The sequence below is a fragment of the Castor canadensis genome, chromosome 15, assembly GCF_047511655.1.
Source record: "Castor canadensis chromosome 15, mCasCan1.hap1v2, whole genome shotgun sequence".
Taxonomy (NCBI): Eukaryota; Metazoa; Chordata; class Mammalia; order Rodentia; family Castoridae; genus Castor; species Castor canadensis.
In genome coordinates, this window is record NC_133400.1 from 50,604,744 (window position 1) to 50,611,947 (window position 7,204).

A 7,204-nucleotide genomic window follows, 5' to 3' on the forward strand; every position below is an offset into this window, starting at 1 on the left:
GTTTAGGTGTTAATATCCTCTTAGTTCAGTTTGGATGGCCCTAAATATCTAGAAATTTGTCCATTTCTTCAAGGTTTTCAATTTATTGGAATATAGGTTCTCAAAGTAGTCTCTGATGATTCTGTGGATTTCCTTGGTGTTTGTTGTTGTCTACCCTTTTGTGTTTCTGATTTTGCTAATTTGGGTTTTTCTCTCCTCATTTTAGTCAAATTTGCCAGAGCCTTGTTGATCTTGTATATTTTTCAAGGAACCAGCTTTTTGTTTCTTTGATTCTTTATGGTTTTTTTGGTCTCTATTCCATTAATTTTAGCCCTTATTTTTTATTTCTCTCCTTTTGCTTGTTTTGGGTTTTGCTTGTTGTATTTCTAGGAGTTTGAGATGTAGCATTAGGTCATTTATTTGAGATCTTTCTGTCCTTTAAATATATGTACTCATGGCTATAAACTGTCCTCTTAGGACTGTCTTTCCTATGTCTCATCGGTTCAGGTAAGTTGTGTTTTCATTTTCATTAGCTTCCAGGAACAATTTGATTTCTTCTTTTATATCTACTGTGAACCATTAATCATTGAGCAATGTGTCATTCAGCCTCCAATTATTTGCATTTTTTCTTTCTTTTTTTGTTGTTGAGTTCTAGTTTTAAAGCATTGTGATCAGATAGAATGCAGGGGGTTATTTCTCTTTTCTTATATTTTTCTGAGGCTTACTTTGTGCCCTAAGATAGTATCTATTTTGGAGAAAGTTCCATGGGCTACTGAGAAGAATGTAGATTGTTTTGTTGTTGGATGAAATATTCTGTAGACATCAGTTAAGTCCATTTGATTTACTGTGTCATTTAGTTCTAGGACTTATCATTTGGATGACCTATATATTGGTGATAGAGGGGTATTAAAGTCTCCTGCTACCACTGTGTTGGAGTGCATATGTGCTTTTAAGTTCTTTAAAGTATGTTTGTTGAAATTGGGGGCATTGACATTGGGTGCATATAGGTTAACTGTTATTTCTTTTTGAAGTATTGCACCTTTTATCAGTATGAAGTATCCTTCTTTATCTTGTTTGACCAATGTAAGTTTGAAGTCTACTTTGTCTGATATAAGTATTGCTACTCCTGCCTGTGTTCAGGAGCCATTGGCTTTGTAAATCTTCTTCCGGCCTTCACCCTAAGCAGTGTTTATTACTGCCAATAATATGAGTAGCTAGTAAACAACAGCTTGTTGGGTTTTCCTCTTTAATCCAGTTTGCCAAATAGTGCCTTTTGATGGGGAGTTGAGTCCAGTGAATTCTGTGCTAATATTGATAGGTATGTGATGAGTTGCTGAGTTCTTGCATCGTCCTTTAACACCTCTTGAGTTATTTGATGAAGATTTTTTCTGTTTTTTTAAAATTTGTATTTTACCTTTGAGCTCTGAGATTGTTTTCCACTTGGTATAGTCTGCTGGAGTGGCCTTCCACTGTGTTTTTTGTTTGACTAAAGGGACTTTTTATTTCCAAGATTTATGTTTGATTCTTTTTTCTGAGATTTTCCATACCTTTATTCAACTCTTTTATAATTTGTGTTGTTTTCTTTAATTCATGTATGTCTCTTCTTATTGTGCCCTTTGTTTCACTTTGATGTTTGTTGAAGTCTTCTTTGAGTCCTTTGTTTGTTTCGGTGTCTTCTCGTGTTCTTTATTTTTGGTGTCTTGAAATTCCTTGAGTGCATTTTGTACATTCTGGTTAACCATGTCTAGTATCTTCTCTATGCATTTATCAGTGATATCTTCCAAGAATTCTTCTTTAGGGTATTTATGTGGGTGTCACTGTGCTTCTTAGTGACATTTATCATTGTTTTGTTGAGGTCAGGGACTGGGTATCCATTTTCTTCATTTCCTACTGAATCCTGTTTTGAATTTTTTTTGAGGAAAGTGGTTTTCATCCTTTCTTCTTCCTCCCCCCATTCCACTTGATGCTGTGCAACTATGTTTTTGGTAGGCTAGTTAGTGGATTTGATTGCCTGTTTTTTTTCCCTGATTTAATTTTTTTGTTGTGACTGACTTGATTGTTAGCTAGGTTGATGAGCTCTTTCTGTCCCTGGCCTGGAGGTGTAACTTAGCAATAACAAATTCACAGGTTCAATGCCAGACTAGTTGTTTAAATATTATATAGAAAACCCCTTGATGATAATATCTATAAATAGTCAGAGTTGGAGGATGGTAATGGTTATTAGGCTAGTTATAGATTTTGGGAATTGGTAAAGTTTGCACTAAAAGAGGGACAGGAAAAGTAGTGGGTGGATGGGGGAAGAGATACAGTGGCTACGGGGTTTTGTGCCTCTTGTGTGTGTTTGGGTGTATTTCTGCCATTGTAGTGTAGGGTGTTTGTGTCAGGGACTGCAGGGGGCAGGGGTTATGGACACCTGGTACAGCAGGGTAGTCAGCAGGTGGTGAGTGTGTATGAGGGAAGGGTAGTGTAGTAATAGGTTGGTGGAGGATAGGAAGAGGAAGTGAAGACAAGGGAAAGAGTGTATGATAAGGGGCAGAAAGAGTAATTGGTAGGGAGAACAATGTAGTACAAGAGAAGGAGGGAAAGTGAAGAGGGTAAGAATAGGGATAAGAAAATAGTGATTATGATGTTCATAATACAAGAATAAAAGAGAAATAGAAAAACAAAAGAAACACAATAAAAAACACCAGGTTTAGGAACCACAAAAATTCAATTTATTGGTAAAAGTTCTGGAGTTGTTCCTTGTGCATCCAGCTCTTATATTGGCATTGAAGTGGAAGCTGTGACATGGTCTCACCAGGTGAATGGCCTGTGAGTGGTATTTGCTCCTTCTGTCCACAAGATTAGTTGGAATTGTGAGTTGAGGTGAGTCTGCCAACTCATGCAGGGTGATCAGAGCTGTTGCTTTTCACCAGGCAGCAGCTTCATTGCCCTTCAGCTGCAGCTCTGTTTGGTCAGCTCCTCCCCCAGCAAGGTGGGGCAATTCAGTTTTTAATGCTGACTTCTGTCCCAGAGATCAGCTCCGGGATCAACCTCCTGCTCTGCTTTGGGAAATTGGCCTGTCTCCCCACTCTCAGCCTTTGTGCTTCTCCCAACTTCTGGGTGCTAGTTGCTCCTCTGGAAGGTTGGCTTGTTGCCCTGCCACCACTCTTAGCCTTTGCTGCTTTATGCATGTCACTGAGAGCTCATGCTGAGAGTTTGGCTCCTTGCCCCACCCCAGTTATCTGGGCAGGTTCAGTGTTTCACCTCTACCTCTGCTGTCAGTGTTAGATTATAGTTCACTGTTTGTATTTTTCAGTTTTGCTGGGGGGTTTCAATCTGCCTAGGGGCTGCACTGGATTATTTTCCTGAGGGAGATGGGGGGTTGCATGTGGTGCATGATGCTCATCTGTTCCTTCTGCAGTTTCACAAGCAGCTTTGGAACCAGCTGGTGGGGAGAAATGGTGTTGCTTTTTTCAGTGTGGCATAGTATAGTGAGACTTCCCACAGGCTACGGGTCTATTGATTCTGATTAATGCTCTGTATTCTGCTTGTTGAGAGAGAAAAAAGAGAAAAAGAGAAGTGGCCTGGGCTTTTTCCCAGGGCCTGAGGCCAGACATGCCTTGCTGGTTATGCTGGGTGGGTTTTTCATAGCTGTTAGGTGCAATTAAGGGCTGATTTAAGGGTCATTTTCTGAATTTCATCTGTACCTAATGTGATGGTGGTTATTATTTTGGTTAGGAGCAATCAGAATTAAACAAGTGTAGCTCCAACATCTCAAGGAGGTTTCTGGTGTCATGGAGTCTAGGAGTTCTTATTCCCTACCCTAGCCACTATTTTGGATCCTCCCCCACAATAAACTATTAAGACTTTATTTTGGGGGATGATTTGGTGGAGGAAATGTGATTTAATGCATTCATTGTATACTTTTCCATATTAGTTACATTTAACTGTGTATATGCTTTATTTCTACTTTAAAATATCAATAATTCATAGTACATTGACTATCATGAAAAAAGGACAATAACAGATATTGGCATGGATGTAGACATAAAAGAAATTTCATACAATGCTAATGAGACTGTAAAATAGTACAGCCACTTTGGAAAGCAGTGAGTTAACTTCTTTCTTGTATGGAGGTTGAACTCAGGGCCTTGCTTTGCTAGGCAGGCACTTTTCTATGTGAACCATGTCCCCAGCCCTTAGATTCTCAAAATTTAAATAAATTTCCTATGAACCCAAATGAAATTACCCTAATAGGTATATATACAAGGGAAATGAAAGCATATGTCCACAAAAAGGCTTGCACATGAATGTTCATAGCCATGTTATTGAAAATACCACCAAAGTGGTAGCAACACTAGTATCTATCAATTGAAGAATAGATAAACATAATATGTTATGTGATATTCCATACTAATATATAGATGTACTTTGAAAACATTACACTAAGAAGTTTTGCATGGAAAGAGCTTGGAAGTGGTCTCTTCTCTGTTCATACACTAGAAAATGCTAACTAAACTATAAGTCAACAACTCTTTTTAGACTTATTTGAGAATTGTGGTCACAAGGCAAGCCACTGTCCCTAAAATTGAAGACACTGGCAGATGTGGAGAATCACAACCTACCAAGAGCAGATGCCTATGAGAGAAAATGCCACCAGAACCATGGGCAGGGAAACCTAGTGTATAACTTAATTTTTAGAGATTCAGTGTGATGAAGTATTAGAGTTAATAATCCAGAGGGAGACAGTTTTAAGGGTTCCAAAATCTTTACAAGTTTTACTTTAAGGAATCACGATCAGGTTTTCACAATGAAGATAAGAAAAAAATCTCTATGTTTCCAGCAGAGGGAGGAGGAAAGTAGTCATTTAAAAATATGCAACAGATCCAAGATGGTGGCTAGGGTCAGGAATCAGAAATCCTAAGCATTGTGACACCAGAAACCTTCTTAGATGTCAGAGATACACTTGGAAGACACAGCATCAATCAGAATCAAACACTGAAAATTATAGGTCCCTAATCCATAGAAAGCCTCTCTACACCATGCTGCACTGGAAAAAGCAGCAACAGGTGGCTCCAAAGCTTCTTGCATCAAACTGCAGAACAAACAGTTGAACATCATGCACCATGTCAACTCCCTTACTCAACCCCTGGGAAAATAATCCAGCACATCCCCTGGGAGACTGACCCCCTTCCCAGCAAAACTGAAAAACATAAACATCAAACTGTAATCTAACACCAACAGCAGGGGTTGGGGGGAACACTGAACCTGCACTGGGGAATGGGGATGGGGTAAGGAGACAAACTCTCAGCTAAATGTAGGAAAAGCAGTAAAGGCTGAGAGCGGAGGCAGGGCAACAAGCCAACCTTCCAGAGGAGCAGCTAGCACCCAGAAGTTGGGAGAAGCACAAAGGCCAAGAGTGGGGAGACAGGCCAATTTCCCAAAGCAGAGCAGGAGGTTGATCCTGGAGCTGATCTCTGGGACAGAAGTCAGCATTCAAAACCGAATTGCCCCACCTTGCTGGGGGAGGAGCTGACCAAACAGAGCTGCAGCTGAAGGGCAATGCAACTGCTGCCTGGTGAAAACAACTGCTTTGACCACCTTACATGTGTTGGGTTACCTCAACTCACAATTCCAACTAGTCTTGTGGACAGAAGGAGCAAATACCACTCACAAGACCACATCAGAGCTTCTGCTTGTGTGCCAATACCAGGATTGGACACCTATGGAATAAGTACAGAACATTTACCAAAAGACTAAACTTTTTGTGGTTCCTGAGCCTGGTGTTTTTTATTGCATTTTTTCCCTATTTTTTTCACCATCACTATTCTCTTATCCCTTTCTTACCCTCTCCACTTTCCTTCCATCTCCAGTGCTAAAATCTATTGTTCTCCATCCAAACTACTCTTTCTGCCCATTCTCATCAACTCTTTCTCCCATCCTCACCTCTCCACTCAAACTCCCACAACTTGTCAACACACTCTCCCTCCCTCCTACACACTCACCACACACTGACTAGCCTATTGTACCAATTTTACACAACCCCAGCCCTGTGTAATCCCTGACACAAGCACCCTCCACTACAACAACAGAAATATATTCAAACACATAAAAAAGCCACAAAATTGATAACCAGAATATGCAGGGTGCTCAAAAAACTAAAAAATCAATGAACAATAAAGAAGTGGGCAACTGAACTAGACAGAATTTTTACAAAGAAAGAAGTCCAAATGGCCAAAGAAAAGAAAAAATGTTCACCATCCATGGCCATAAAGGAAATACAAACCAAAATCAGACTAAGATGCACCCCTGTTAGAATAGCTAGCATCCAGAACACCACCACCAACAAATGTTGGTGAGGATGTGGGAAAAAGGAACCCTCATACACTGCTGGTGGGAATGTAAGCTAGTACAACCACTTTGGAAAACACTATGGCGGCTTCTTCTAGCTAAACATAGAGCTGCAATATGATTCAGTAATACCACTCCTAGGGATATATCTGAAGGAATGTGACTCAGGTTATTACAAAAATACCCATGTTTATTGAAGCAGTATTTACAATAGCCAAGGTATGGAAACAGGGAGAATGCCCCACTACCAATGAATGGATTGAGAAAATGTGGTATTTATACACTATGAAATTTTACTCAGCCACAAAGGAGAATGAAATTTTGTCATTTGTAAGTAAATGGATGGAAGTGGAAAACATCATCTTAAGCAAAGTTAGCCAGGCTCAGAATGCCAAAATTCACATATTCTCCCTCATATGTACATTACAGACCTAAAACAAATGCAGTAATATTATTGGTCATGGTTCACACACTAAGGGGAGAGTGCTTTGGAGAAACTGGGAAAGGGAAGGAAACCTAAAACTTGAATGTGCTTGATGTGCTCACTGTAGAGGAGTGAATATAGTAATCTTAAACTAACAGAGGCCACTATGGGAAAGGGACTAGGAAGTAGTAAGGAGGTCTGATAGAGATGAACCAATGTGGGTTGTAATACACATGTATAGCTATCTTCAAACTAGCAAAAATGCTATCTCTTTCTTATTATCTCTTATGTTTTCTCTACAACAAAATCAGAGACCTAGAGGACAGAACAGGTTCTGCCTGGAAGTTGGGTGGGGGTGGAGGTGGAGTGCAGGAGGGGCAATGTGGCCCAATCTATATACATTTAAGAAAATGTAGAGGTGATAGATAAAAAACAAATAATAATATGCAAAGAACAGTTTTGTTCTTA